Source organism: Mirounga leonina, unplaced genomic scaffold (genome assembly GCF_011800145.1).
Source record: "Mirounga leonina isolate KUSES-001 unplaced genomic scaffold, KU_Mleo_1.0 Mir_101609, whole genome shotgun sequence".
Taxonomy (NCBI): domain Eukaryota; kingdom Metazoa; phylum Chordata; class Mammalia; order Carnivora; family Phocidae; genus Mirounga; species Mirounga leonina.
The window spans coordinates 3,287,851-3,303,988 of record NW_023270164.1 but is presented as its reverse complement, the minus strand read 5'-3'; positions in this window follow the sequence as shown (position 1 = coordinate 3,303,988).

Sequence of the window (16,138 nt, the reverse complement as noted above, 5' to 3'; positions counted from 1 at the left end):
ACATCTTAGTTATTCCTATAGACTGGGTTTCCTAGGCTGGAGATTAGCGTTTGGGACTTTTATTAGAAAGTGCCTTTGGGGCGCCTGGGTGGCTCAGTTGGTTAAGCGACTGCCTTCGGCTCAGGTCATGATCCTGGAGTCCTGGGATCGAGTCCCGCAACGGGCTCCCTGCTCAGCAGGGAGTCTGCTTCTCCCTCTGACCCTCCTCCCTCTCATGCTCTCTGTCTCTCATTCTCTCTCTCAAATAAATAAATAAAATCTTAAAAATAAATAAATAAATTAATTAATTAATTAATTAATTTAAAAAAGAAAGTGCCTTTGGAGGTAAACATCTATGGAAAGGAAGAAAAAATAAGAAAGCAGGAGTGGGCAGAAGGGGAAATTGAATGATCAGTGTGTGGTCACGGTAAGGCCTCAGCAACCGTGTGGGGAGATCTGAAGCTGCGATGACTCTGAATGCTCTTGGACAAGATGGCCGTCTTCACTGAGACAATGGGTGCTATAGGTGCTGACAGCAGGGGAGTAAATCTTTTGTTCCTAAAGTTCAGCCCCGTGGCCACAGTATAGTATCAAACCCAGTTACATAAGCCATTAATTCCCACCACTACCACTTCCTGCTTTTAAAAAACAGTTTGAGTTGACTTTCTACCACTTATACCTAGAAGGGTTCCTACTAACACATGGCGTAATGAAACCCTCTTCTACTCCATAACCACAGTTTCAAAGGTTAGTGAAAGTTGAGTACAGCTGCTAGAATGGGATTCAGATGTTCGATCCCCTGTTTGAGGGAAAAAAATGAGACATTTAGTGAGATAGGTAATTTAAAGGCATTAAGAACATGATTTTCAACTGGTATTTCATTTAACAGAAAGCTAATATGTCTTAAATTTTTAACTCTTTAGGTTAAATGTGATTTGCATACATTAATTGATCACAATAAGGAAGAAAATGAGAGAAGCTCACATAGTTTCTCTCACTAATCATTGATTTGAATTTAAAACTTCTCAGTATGCCTCCTGTGGTAAATTGGCTATTTTCTTTGTCTTTCTTGAAAAAAATCAATATTTACAGATTTACCTTGGTCTTCGTAACAGCTTTGCAAAGCATTTTATACATGCCAAGTGCCTTATGTGATTTACCTCATTCATTTTTCATAGCCACCCTGCAAGGTATATAAAATTATCATATCCATTTTTAGTAGGATGAATATGGGTCGTCCCCCACCAAGGATGTTTAGGTACTTGTAGGTTCACAACCCTCTCTCAGGAGCTTTCCTGGTGTGATCTGAAACCAGCCCCTGTAGGCAGAGGTCAGGGACAGGCGGAAGAGGCAGCCACACGGTGTTGGTAGGTGGTCACTTTAATAATAGCAAAGGGAACTTACATAGGGGGCTTGTCTTGGATTGGGTGGCAGCGAGAGGAATAGGTTCCCACACTTGACCTCCAAATCTTAAAAGTCTATGTAAAGACAACTGGGCTGAGTCACATATACTGTGTAGATGTTCTCAGCATCATCACCATCTCAAGGCTCTGTCCTTGGAGCAGCCTCTGGGAGCGGGCAAGGCAAGTGGAACCCACAGTCCAAGGACAGAGCGGGGGGTGGTGGTTAAGGAGCCCCTGAGTGCCCAGAAACAGCTCACGGGTCGATTAGTGGTCACGTCTTTTTTGATCATGTCCCCCAACAGTACTAATCCCTGGAACCTGTGAATATATTACCTTATGTGGTTCGAAGGACTTTGTAGATGTGATTAAAGACTTTGAGATGGGGAGATTAGCATGGATTATTCTGGGTGGGCACAATGTAATCACAAGGGTCCTTATTGGAGGGAGGCAGGAGGCTCAGAGGCATAGAGAGAGGATGTGAGGAATGGAGCAGAAATAAGAGAAGAGAAGATGCTATGCTGCTGACTTTGCAGGTGGAGGAAGGGGCCATCAGCCAAGGAATGCTGCTCTAGAATTGGTAAAAGGCAGGGAAATGGATACTCTCCTAGAGTTTCTAGAAGAAATACAAACCTGCGGACACCTGGCTTTTTGCCCAGTGAAACTGATTTCAGACTTCTGACCTCCAGAACTGTAAAAAACAAATTTGTGCTCTTGTGAATCAGTTGGCTTTGGGTAATTTGTTACAGCAGTAATAGGAAACTCATACACCATTTTACAGATGAGAGATGAGAGCCCCAGGGAGATGAAGTAGCTTGCCCAGAGTCACATGGCTACTTGATGCCAGAGCTGAAATTGAAATTGGGGAAGTCTGTTGCACTGCTGCTTATTCGAGCCACCATAACCATTTTATGATGAAGCTAGGGCTTCATCATAAATAATAAAATGATTTTATGAGTACCAGCTGCCGCCCAAGGCCCCAACTTGAACTCTGATATCCTGCTTTTGTTTGCAACACATAATATAACTCTTTGTTAGATAGAATAGTCCTTGGACTCCTGTCCCCTTTTGACAGCCTAAGTGTCACTGACAGTTTCCTGCAGTAACCACATGCATGTACAACCAGCTCAGACCAAGAAGCCTGAAGAAGTTTGTTGAACAATAAGTGTTAGGTCCCTACAACCAGTTTCTGCATATTTTACCTGGACTTGAAGGAGGAAAGCTCTGTCTCTGTGTCTTCTCCATCAATTTTCCCTGCCCCAGAATGTATGTGAGCTCCCTCACAGTCCCACGCTGGGCAGTTAGCAAAGGCTCATCCTTGTGAGGATGTCAACCAGTAAGTTAAGTGTTAGTCAGGTGAGAGATTCAAGAGTCAGCTATCCTAGGGATACCAGCAGGGGCCTAGCTCCCTCGATACTTTCAGCAAATAATGTTTGGCCTAACAAAACTAACTAATATGGTCTTCCTGCTTGCTAGTGAGAAACTGAAGCAGTTTTATGCAAAACACGTGTAGTCACATGCCAAAGTCTGTTAGCATACATAACCACGGTACAAGTACCAACATTTTCTTTTTGTTCTAGCCCAGGATCCAATCGAAGATCATGCATGGAATCCAGTTGACATGTATCCTCAGTGTCTTTTAATCTGGACCAGTTCCTCGGCCTTCCTTTTCTTTCGTGACACTGACACATTGGAAGAATGCAGACTGGTTATCTTGTAGGATGTCTGTCATTGGAGGTGTGTCTGATATTCATTCATGACGAGATTCAGGTTATGCATTTTGGGCAGGAATCTCCTAGAAGTGATGTGTGTCCTTCTCAGTGCACCACATCAGGAGGCACATGACGTTGGTTTGTCTTATCACTGGTGATGGCCTTGCTCTTAGGAAATGCACACAAAAGTGTTTAAGACTAAATGTAGGCAACTTTGGCTGAAATGGCTCAGAAAAAAATAATATGGAGAGACAAGAATAATGTAAGTATGATAAAATACTAATAGTTGATAAATCTGGGTCAAGAGCATACTGGATTTCTTTGTACTATCCTGGTCATTCTTCTGCATGCTTGAAAATATTTTAAAATAAAAAGGTTTTTAAAATCTGACATTCAAGGCTGTCTTCAGTGTTTACAGATTTCTCTGGCAATTGGGGGCAGAATACATTTTGGCAAGATGCTGCTCTTTTGCTGGAGAAGACAGTTTGATGGGCTTTTTGGTAATTCAAAGGTACCACCTGGTCTAGGTGTCAGAGGTGTAGTCAGGAAAGAGCTTAACTGCTCAGCACAGTAAAATGAAAGGGTGACATCCTTGCGTGGAGAAACTTATAGCTGATTTCAAGCTTACACTGGAGATTATGAAAGAGAATGTCATGGTTGATACAAGTGGCTCTCACAGAGATGATGACTATGCCCCAGAACAGGACAGAATGTCTGACCCAAGAGAGGACAAGGCCAATGAGGGGCTTTCCTGTTCATGGTGACAATCTCAGAGAACAGGGGGACACAGTAATGACTGCTGGCTTTCCCTTTCCTATACTGTTAATTCTCTTGTGCTGTTTGTGTGTCTTCGCTAAAGCTGATTAACAGGCACAACATAGCATTAGCTTGAATTAATGGTCATCCCGGAGGATAAGGTAGATGCCGGCCATGGCTGAAGTAGGCTAAAAGGGGCTGAGGCAGCAGGGAGAAGTCCTGATGAGAGGATCAGAGATGACCCCCCAGGAGCAACAGGAGACAACCAGGAGGCTACCAACAGCTGAAAAATCCCCAGAGATATATGGGAAAATACAGTGGACTTGCAGGCATTCTCTGGGGTTTGGATTGTAGTGATTTGCATATTAAAGGGAAGACTGCAAAACCCTGGAGAACTCAATTAGGTACAGGAAAGCAGCATCCATTGGCCACTTATGAAATCATATACAAGAAATGGCAAATATGTATATGCATGTTTCAAAGGTTTATTCACGTCCAAAGGAGAGAGATGGTGTGCCAACCCCTTACTGCAACAATCATTAAAAGAATAACTTCTCATTTAGCAAGGTAAAGTCATCCATTGTAGATGAGGTAGATCAAGAATGAGAATTTTCCGGGGCGCCTGGGTGGCTCAGTTGTTAAGCGTCTGCCTTCAGCTCGGGTCATGATCCCAGAGCCCTGGGATCGAGCCCCGCACTGGGCTCCCTGCTAGGCGGGAAGCCTGCTTCTCCGTCTCCCTCTCCCACTCCCTTGCTTGTGTTCCCTCTCTTGCTGTGTCTCTGTCAAATAAATAAAATCTCAAAAAAAAAAAAGAAAAAAGAATGAGAATTTTCCTATGTGTGCACTTTTAAACTTTGCTAATTTAGGGACCATGTGTAAAAAAAATTAAGCAGATAATAAATATTTATTTTATTTTAATGCAGTGATATTATTAATTTGTGGTCATTCATGAGATTTACCGAACTTCTTTCTTGAGTCTGAGATCTCAGTAATTAAAGAAGTCTACGAAACTCAACCAACAAGAGTTCAAATGAATCATAAGGTTTTATTTTCTCACCTGGGAAGACATCTGCACACACTGAACTTGAAACTACAGGCTAACAATGTGAATATTGCTGTCAGTTCAAGGAAGTGAAGATATTCAGACTGAAGACAGACTTTTATATAAATCAGAGACCACACTCATTTCCCATTCTAAACCTCCCTGGGTTCAGTGGATTAACAATTTTGAACAAAGGCAGACAGTTTGGTGGAAATGAAACCACAATTTTAAAAACAGATTTGAAGACCAGGAATGACATTTAAAATTTCTTCAGTTGCTTTTGAAATTTAAATATCTACATCCATACATATATAATTGGATAACTCTCAGTCCTGTGAGTGTGATTCAAATTTATAACGATTGATTTGGCTTAAAAATGAAACTTGCCCATCAAAAACGGCAGTGTCCAAGGAAATACGGTACACATGTGAATATAGATGCCGAAACTCTCATAAACTATCTAGCAATATGGCCCAATGATGAGCGACGCTTGGGTCTCAGGTGACTGTATAAAATTGTTATCATTAATGAAACAGCTGAAATCAAAGGGGCACCATGAGCAATGCAAGCCCAGAGTCAAAATGAGGTACTCTCTGGCTGTATCCACTTCACATTTCTCCAGGGTAATTTAGTCTGTTAAAAACCAGCATTACGGGTGCCTGGGTTGCTCAGATGGTTAAGCATCTGCCTTCAGCTCGGGTCATGATCCCAGGGTCCTGGGACTGAGTCCCACATCAGGCTCCCTGCTCTGCGGGGGGGCCTGCTTCTTCCTCTCCCTCTGCTGCTCCCCCTGCTGGTGCTCTTTCGCTCTCTCTGTCAAATAAATTTAAAAAAATCTTAAAACAACAACAACAAAAAAAAAACAACCAGCATTAACAGGCGTTGTTTTTGACGAAGATTTTCTCAACTTCCTTCTCCTCTGTTGCCTCCCAATACAGAGAATGAAAAAAACAAATAGTAGGTCTCCCAAACTTCCCCAAACTCCTTGTAAGTAGCCTCAAAATAAAATTTTCCAGGGGGCAGGGAACAAATCTTTACTAGAAAAGCGTTTTAAAAGAAAGATTTATTTATTTATTTGAGGTGGGGGAGGGGCACAGGGAGTGGGAGAGAGAGTCTCAAGCAGGCTCCATGCTGCGCACAGAGCCCGACATGGGGCTTGATCTCATGACCCCAAGACCACCACCTGAGCCGAAACCAAGAGTTGGATGCTTAACCATCTGAGCCACCCAGGTGCCCCAAAAAGCTTTTTATTTTATTGAAAAAAAAAAAAAAAGTCAAGGATGAGGTCAGCAAAAATGATGGTATTATGGACTGAATTGTGTCCCTCCAAAATTCATATGTTGAAGTCCTAATCCCCAATGTGACTATATTTGGAGATAGAGCCATTAGGGAGGCAACTAAGGTTAAATGAGGTTGTAAGGGTGGGGCCCTAATCTCAGAGGACCGTGTCCTTGTGAAAAGAGGAAGAGGCACCAGAGACTTCTTTCTCTGCATGGGCACAGAGAAGAGGCCAGGGGAGGGCACAGCTAGAAAGCAGCAGTCTACAAGCCAGGAAAAGAGGCTGCACTAGAAATCACCCATAATGGCACCTTGATCTGAGACTCCTGGCCTCGACAACAGTGACAAGATACACTATTTAAGCCACCCCAGTCTGGAATGCTTTGTTAAGGCAGCCTGAGACGATTAATACAGGCAAGTAAGGAAATTCCGGGCTTGTCCATCCCCAGAATCATTGGAAAACCTGGGAAAAACTGACAGGATAAACCTTATCCGAACGCTGGAAGATAATGAAAGGTTTCTAGCAAGGGAGCAAATGCTTAAGTAAGAGAACAGCCACTAAAACACAGTAGGAGAGCTTTGTGGCATTTTCACTCGACCGTGTCCAACCCCCTTCCGCCATGTGGCTCCGCCGTGTGGCTCCGCCGTGTGGCAGTGGTCGTGAAGACAGCACGCTGCACTCCCTTTGCCGGTACTTGTTTGTAGTGGGACCAGAGCAGACCTTGCCCCTGAGGAACAGCTCTGGTCTTTTTTGACCTATCTGGGGGTTCCCCTGAGGGACATAAGCACTTTGTTTCCCCTAAATCAGAGCTCTTTCAAGGTGAAGTGGCTAAGCAAAGGTCCTCCCTCAAAGACTTTAGAAGGAAATCCACTGACACCTGGGGCAAAAACATAAGACTTAAGGCAAACAATAGAAACACCGACAGCCTGGCAGACAAAGCTGGGGTGTGATATTCTTTGGGGGCTAAGGGTTTTGACAACCTGCTGTGTAGACTGGGGAAGCTAGAAGGCCATGCACACACATGTCCAGGGCAGGATACATGCTCAGAAAAGACCTAAGAAAACCACAACCTTCCACCTCTGGCTGATCTTTAGGCTGTGAGCCAGTAGAAAGTGAAGGCTAAGATAGAATTGGAAATGGCCTGGCTAAGGGTTGAAGGACCACTCCAACACAGAGCCAATCTTCCTTCCTTCCTTCCTTCCTTCCTTCCTTTCCTTCCTTTCCTTCCTTTCCTTCCTTTTTCAGTTTGGCTCCAGGTGTTTAAGGAAATCTCAGTCAAATAACTAGCTGACCACTGAGTTAAAGGAAAGAGACCTCATATATCACTCATGACAAAGAATACATTCTTTACAAAAGCAGTTTAGGAAAGTCACTAAACAAACAACTGTGACCCGTAGCATGCAACAAATCCTGGAATGAGGGAGAATCTAAGTCTCCATCCCATAATTTTCAAGATCTCCAGTTTTCAACTAAAAATTACAAGGCATGCATAGAAACAAGAAGGTATGAAGAAAGTATGGCCCAGATGAATGGATAAAGAAAATGTATTCAGCCATAAAAAAGAAAGAAATCTTACCACTTGCAACAACATGGATGAACCTGGAGGGCATTATGCTAAGTGAATAAACCAGACACAGAAAGACAAATACTGTCTAATCTCACTTATACGTGGAATCACAAAAAGTCTAACTCACAGAAACAGTAAAATGGTGGTTGCCAGAGACTGGGGGTTGGGAGAAATGAGAAGATGTTGGTCAAAGGGTACAAAAACTTCCAGCTCTGAGATGAATAAATTCTGGGGATCTAATGTGAAGCACAGTGACTATAGTTAATGATACTGTGTTGCATGCTTGAAAGTTGCTACAAAACTAGATTTTAAATGTTCTTGCCACAAAAAAGAAACGTTAATTATGTGGAGTGATGGAGGTGTTAACTAACTTTATCATGGTAGTCATTTGGCAATATATACATGTCTCAAATCATCATGTTGTATACCTTAAACTTACACAATGTTATTTGTCAGTTATATCTCAATAAAGCTAGGGAAAAGGAAAGATAAGGTCATATAGGGGTGTTATGGACCCTTCATCCAACATGACTGGTGTCCTTATAAACAAAGTATGTGAAGGCATGAGGGAAGAAGAAGTGCTAACAGCTGCAAACCAAGAAATGCCAAGAATTGCCAGCAACTACTAAAAGCTAGGAGGAGGCAAGGAAGGATTCTCCTCCACAGGTTTCAGAGGGAGCAGCGACCTGCTGACAACTTGGTTTAGGAATTCTACCGTCCAGAACTCTGAGTCAATAAATGTTGGTTGTTTAAACCACTCAATCTGTGGCATTTTGTGATGGCAGTCCTAAGAAACTAATATATGCCTCCTGTAGAGAACACAACACGCTCAAAGGCCTGGAGGCAACAGAGAACATGGCTAAGTCAAGGATCTGCGAATAGCTCAGTGTATTTGAAATTAAGAGAGAGAGAGAGGAGGGGAATGTCAAAAATGAGGCTGGCTAGATGAATGAGCAGGGGCCAGATTATGCAGGAGTTTGTAATTTATCCTAAAGATAAAGACAAGACACACTGAAAGGTTTAAGAAGGGGAATAAGATGATCCGATTTTTGTCTTAGAAGAGAACTATGATTCCAATAAGAAATAGATTGGGAAGGAGCACTATGGACACAAATAAAAGTTAGGAGGCTCCAGAATTTGTCTCGGTGACTATGTAAATCGGCTATTACTGTGTAAGAAAATATCCCAAACTTAGTGGCTTAAAACAGCATCTGATATTATTTCTTGCAAGTATATGGATCAGTTGATAGATGACTAATCTAGGCTGGGCAAGCTGGGAGTCAGCTGATCTAGACTGGGTTTGGCTGGCCGTGACTCCACACCCTGTGGTTTTTATCCTTCTCCTGGGGACAGTGGGCAAATATGGGCACATCCTTCTCCTACAGATAGAAGAGGTGCAGGAGAGCAAGCCCAAGCAGAAAAGCGCTCTTTCAAGCCTCTGCTAGCATCATGCCTGCCAACATCCCATCGGGCAAAGCACATGGTTGAGCTCAATTTCAAAGGGCAAGAAAATACATTTCGTCCCTTCTTGAGAGGAACTATAAAGTCACACTACAAAGGGTGTGCACATAGGGAGGGGTGAGGAATGGAGGCCATTAATGCAATCCATCTGTCATGTGGGAACTACCTTAATGTAATGGTGGCCTCCAAGTACCCTGCCAGGCAAACTGTCCCAGAGGTCACAGAAAAGACCCACAGACCACATGAAAAGGCTTGATTGACATAGCTTATCAGACAAACTTTAAAACACACAGCAGGGCGCCTGGGTGGCTCAGTTGGTTAAGCGACTGCCTTCGGCTCGGGTCATGATCCTGGAGTCCCTGGATCGAGTCCCGCATTGGGCTCCCTGCTTGGCGGGGAGTCTGCTTCTCCCTCTGACCCTCCCGACCCTCCCCCCTCTCATGTACTCTCTCTCTCAGTCTCTCTCTCTCAAATAAATAAATAAAATCTTTAAAAAAAACCACACACACACACAGCAAATGGCAAGGGGAAAGAGACGAGGTAGGTTTGCACACTGCACACAGGATGCAAACAAGCAGAAGGCCCACGCTTCCTGAACCCTGGAATAGGCAGTGGGCATACATCCTGTCTGTCTGTCTCTCACTGCGCCAGCCTGCCCTGCTGATGGTGTGGTTGTGAGCACTAGACTTGAGGTTTGAGCCCGGGGTCCACAGACAGAAAGTGCCTAGGACCAATGGCACGCCCTTCCTCTGAGGGATGCAGAGACAAGGACAGCCAGCCACAGCTATAGTTGTCAGTAAGTCTACTGAACAGCCGAGGGTTTTATTTGGATTTCTTAGGGAGAGGACACATGGGACCAGGAAGGTGTAACCAGTGGGTGGCCAACGTTAAGGCTTCACGAATATGGAATCCCTCATCATCCTCATGTAAAACAGTATGCGTCAAGTACCTCATGTATATTTATCATATATATCATTACTACTAGTGTTTTCCTGTTCTTTCCATTCTTTTCTTATTTTTTTATTTTTTTAAAGATTTTATTTATTTATTTGACAGAGAGAGACAAAGCGAGAGAAGGAACACAAGCAGGGGGAATGGGAGAGGGAGAAGCAGGCTTCCCGCTGAGCAGGGAACCAGATGCGGGGCTCGATCCCAGGACCCTGGGACCATGACCCAAGCCGAAGGTAGACACTTAACCGACTAAGCCACCCAGGCGCCCCTCCATTCTTTTCTATCTAGGTTCATACACATATTCTGTACTTATTTTACTTACCTCACATGTCTTCCAGGTTAATAACTTACTCGTTGTTTTGGATGGAATTTTGTTACCCCAAAGTTCATATGTTGCAGCTCCCTCCCCCAGTGTGAGTATATTTGGAGATAGACTTTTAGGAGACACTTAAGGTTAAATGAGATCATACAAGTGGAACCCTAATCTGATAGGACTCGTGTCCTTGTAAAAAGAGGAAGAGAAAGGGGTCTCTCTTTTTCTACACACACACACACACACACACACACACACACACACACACACCAAGGAAAGGCCATGTGAAGACACAGCAAGAAGGCAGCCATCTATAAGCCAGGAAGAGAGGCCTTACCAGAACTTAATCATCCTGGCACCCTGATCTCACACTTCCAGTTCCCTGAACTTGGAGAAAATAAATTTCTATTATTTAAGCTACCCAGTCTATGGTATTTTGTTATGGCAGCCTGAGCTGACTAAGACACTGATTTCTGCCTAACACATTGTATGGGTTTCACCTGTCCCATTTGTTTTCTTGTCTTCTACAGCAGAATTGGATAGTCTCAAATAATACAGCAAATAGACACTATCCTACCACTGTGAGAGACAGTAGTGATGTGAATTAGACCTGAATAGGCTAGGGAGAATGGCAAAGGAGAGAAATGGACAGTTCAGAAGCAATATTGCTAGGATTTATTGACTGAGGAATTAGTTGGATGAGACTGAGCAACAGGAAGGAGAAGTCTGACCTCTGGTTTCTGGTTTGGGCAGCTGTGTTAAGAGTAACACCATATGGGGCGCCTGGGTGGCTCAGTTGGTTAAGTGACTGCCTTCGGCTCAGGTCATGATCCTGGAGTCCCGGGATCGAGTCCCGCATCGGGCTCCCTGCTCGGCAGGGAGTCTGCTTCTCCCTCTGACCCTCCTCCCTCTCATGCTGTCTCTCATTCTCTCTGTCTCAAATAAATAAATAAAGTCTTTAAAAAAAAAAAAAAGAGTAACACCATATGGAGAAAATGGCCAGGAAGAACAACCATATGTGGAGAAGGGTAATGAATTCAGTTTTGTACAGGACTGAATTTAGGTGCATCGGGAAGGAGAGATTTCCAAGGGGAAGCATTGGCTGGTTAGTTGGATGTATAAATGTGGAACACAATAATGAGGCCTGGTTGGAGACACAGGTGTGAGTGTCAACAGTAAGTAGAATGTAAGCAAGGTCATAGGAGAATACAGCAGTAAGAAAGAAGGAGGCCAAGGGCAGATATTCCTTGGAGACTTTGGTTTGAAGGATAGCAGAAGAGAACAAGTCTGAAATGGAGAAGAGGAAGAGCAGTCAGAGAAATTAGGGCGAACCTGCAACTATGGGGCTTGGCAGCCACTAGAGTTTCAGGTACTAGTCATTTGATGTCAAGAATTAGGTATAATACAGACTAATGAGTGACCCTAGACTTAGCAATAAGTGTAAGTTATCAGTGACCTCAGTAAGAGGTTTCAGTAGACAGCGTGATCAGTAGACAGTGGTGATCCAAGGGGAGCCAGATGTTAATGGGCTCAGATGAAAGATTAGAGTCGCCTCAAAATGGCTGGCTCTGATAGGGAAGAGAGAGCATGGCTGGATTCGAGAAGAAATGTGGATACCAGAGGGATTTGGTTTCATTTTGTTTTTAATTAAGAGCTTTTAAGTGTTGGTGAGAACGACCTAGGACAAAGGGAAGGAGCTACATGTGGAGGATCTTTGATAGAACAAGGTTCCTGAGTACTTGGAAGGAAGGAAATGGAAGGAGCCTTAGGCAGGAGGGGGAGGGGCTCTTCTCTTGTAAAAGGAGGGAAAGAGAGTGCAGATGCAAAAAGGTCTGTAGGGCTGGTGGCAGGGGCTCGAGGGACTTCCTCTTTGTGGTTTCCATTTTCTTTGTGAAAGAACAGGAAAGGTTTTCTGTTGAAAATGAAGTGGTTAATGAACATTTCAGGAAAATGAAGAAAGCTTTCAAGCTTCATGTCTGCTGTTCAGATGTAGGGTTTGGCTGTAGAGAACAAAATGATTCAAGACAGAGTTCAGAACCCAATTGGCCCTGAGATCATAGATCAGCAGTGGTATGAATCTGGGGTAACTTTTATAGCTCTCCTTACCAACTTATGTGCAAGTGTAGAGGAAGAAGGCAGTTGAGGTGATCAGGGTTGGGTTTTGCCTGACAGGTGGTACAGAAGGACAGTGTGCGAGGAGTTCAGGACGTGTGCAAGAGAATGCTAAAGTGATGGATGGTAGAGTCTAAGATGGGTAGAGCACCAGGAAGTGAACACAGAGGAGGGAGGCAAAGTCAAAGAATCAAAGAGAAACCAAAGGTTTTGATGAGGTTGAGACAGTCACCTTGGGTGTGAGTGAATGGGGAAGAGAGAGAAGCAGAAAGTGGTGATCCAAGGGGTCATGTCTGAGATGGAAACTTTAAAGGTGGTATAATTCTGAGAGATGACCAGGCTCAGAGCATGGCTATGAGACAGGGTGGCTGAAGTGGGGGGAGATGAAGATTTCTGAATGAGGAGGCAAAGGAAGAGTGAGGCAGGGTCTGGATCCACTCCAGTCACCCAGAATGAAGGCCCTCCTCTGGTAGCAAAAGGGTTAATGAAATTGCAAAGACTTTGTTTGAATCCAGACCCTCTACGTAAAGCTGTATGACTTTAGTCAACCTATTTCACCTTTCTTACTCTCAGCTTCCTCATCTGAAAAATGGAAGAGGGGTATTAATACCTACCTCATTGGGTCGGGGGGATAATGAAGGGCATACAGTGCACATAGTGCTCAACAATGCATGAGCTTTACCTCCCTTATAAATGTGGTGCACAGAACTGAGAAAAATGTTCTAGGTCTTGCCTGACTATCAAGGGTGAAGGGGGATCTTGACTTCTTACGTTTTAAAGATAGCATGTCTGTGGTGCAATCTCAGACCTATTGTGCTACCCTTTTAAAGACTTGCCTCACATTATTGGCTCACATAGAAATGTGCAATTTCAACCACCAGATCATTTTAATAGAAACTGCAACAATTGAGGTATCTGATAAAAAATTTCAGGCCAAGTATATATAAATTGTGAAGCCTCATGGGAGGAAGGGCTGTTGTATTAGGTGGCCATAACAAAATACCACAGACTGGGGAGCTTAGACAACAGAAATTTATTGTCTCACAGTTCTGGAGGCTAAGAAGTCCAGGGTCAAAGTTTTGGCAGAGTCGGTTTCATTCTGAAGTCTCTCTCCTTGGTTTACAGGTGGCCATCATTTCCTTTGTCTTTACATGCTCTTCCCTCTGTGTGTGTCTGTGTTCTAATCTCTTCTTATAAGGACACAAGTCATATTAGATTGGAGCCCACCCTAATGGCTTCATTTTAACTTAATTGCCTCATTAAAGACTTTATCTCCAAATGCAGTCACATTCTGAGGTCTTGGGGGTTAGGACTTCAACATGTGAATTTGGGGAGGGACACAATTCATCCCATATCATTTGTAAATGAGAATTCCATTTTAAAACACTGCAAATTTGTCAAGGCTTCCGGTCATATTTTAAGACACATTAGAAACACACGAAAGTCAAAATGTTGAGATAATAGGAACTAAGTATCAGTAACATGTAATAATAATAATAAAAATAATAATAATACTAATATAATATTCCTACCAAAAGGGAAAAACCTGGGCACCTGGGTGGCTCAGTCCGTTAAGCGACTGCCTTCGGCTCAGGTCATGATCCCAGGGTCCTGGGATCAAGTCCCACATCGGGCTCCCTGCTCCACGGAGAGCCTGCTTCTCCCTCTCCCCCTCCCCCTGCTTGTGTTTCCTCTCTCACTGTGTCTCTCTCTGTCAAATAAATAAATTAAAAATTAAAAAAAAAAGGGAAAAACCTTGAAAAATTATTCACTGAGGGAAGAAATAAATAATGCATCCTGCTCTGTAAAGATAAAATGTATAAACTGTTGAGTCTAAGAAACAAAACAAGACAAAATAAAAAAAATCATGCAAGCAGGCGGTCTCTCTCTGTATTTAAGAGTTGGGCTGGTGTTTGAACACATGTTTCTTCTTGGAAACATGGGTAGACATGTTTCTTGGGAGTTGGAGCTCTGAAGAAGCTCTGCAAAAGAGTTCCAGTGCTGGTGCTGTGGCCCTCCAAGGAGGGGGCTTAGAACTGCTGTCAGAGGTGAGAAGTTGATTGCATCACATTATCTGCGTTCTCTCACCCACTCCTTATTGGAAGGCCACACAATTTCAAGATGGCCACAGAGATGTGGGAAGGGAAACAACACTGTTTGACCATCAACTACTGGCAGGGTCTGTGATAGGTGGTCTGCATTCATTAATTCAGTACAGTGCTCGTGTCAAGATTAAGAAGTATTTCTTCTCATCCCCACTCTACAAATGAGTCTGTCGAGGATTAGAAAACCAGGTACCTCATCTAAATTCTCATGGTGGTAGTCGTGGAGGTAGGATTCAAATTTAGGATCGTCTGAAGACAAAGCATTAGTACTTCCAGTTATACCAAGCAAATGGGTCTAGACCAGTACTGCCCAATATGGTAGCCACTAGCCACATGTGGGTCTTTAGATTTAAAATAATTAAACTTAAATAAAATTTAAAATTGAGGGCGCCTGGGTGGCTCAGTTGGTTAAGTGACTGCCTTCGGCTCAGGTCAGGATCCCGGAGTCCCGGGATCGAGTCCCGCATCGGGCTCCCTGCTCAGTGGGGGGCCTGCTTCTCCCTCTAACCCTCCTCCCTCTCATGCTGTCTCTCATCCTCGCTCTCAAATAAATAAAAAATCTTAAAAAAAAAAATTTTTTTAAATTGAATGTCTCAGCTGCACTGGCCAGATTTCAGGTGCTCAATAGTTATATGTAGTTTGTGGTTTCCGTATCGGAGAGCACAGATGTAGAACACTTCGATTATCACTGAAATTTCTATTGGACAACACTAACGGGCCCTGGCGTAATTTAACCATATCATCGCTTCTGTGAACCTTTCACTGACAAGATGTTTTACAGCAACTAACAAAAATGTAGATTTTAAAGGTACCAATTTGATCACTTTTGAAAATCTCTTTAAAAATCATGTAAGATGCATATCTGGAAGTGCATATAACATCAATGTACAGGGGCGCCTGGGTGGCTCAGTTGGTTAGGCAACTGCCTTCAGCTCAGGTCATGATCTCAGGGTCCTGGGATCGTATCCCTCGTCGGGCTCCCGGCCCGGTCTGCTTCTCTCTGCCCTCCTGCCCCTCTCCTTCTGCCCCTCTTCCCATCCATGCTCTCTCTCCCTCTCTCAAATGAATAAATCTTTTTTAAAAAAATTAATGTACAATTTAACTAATAATTTTAAAGTGAACACCTATGTAAGCACCACCAGGTTTAAGAAATGGAACATCACCAGTCCTCTGGTGTCCTTCACTTGGTTTATCCCTTCCTGATTAAAGCCTAGCTGCCTTCCCTTCAGAGGTAACCAGGAACCTGACTTTATGCAATTATCATTTTCCTTCATGATTTTACCACCTACGGGTTAAGTCACAGAGTTTAATTTTGCCTTTTAAAAAATTTCACATAAACTGAATCGTAAAGTAGGCATTTTCTCATGCTTTTATGTCCAAAAGAACCTTAGTAAGATTTATCCATTTTGTTTCATATAGTTCATTTACTTCCTTTGCTGTATATATAAAATTCCCTTTGTA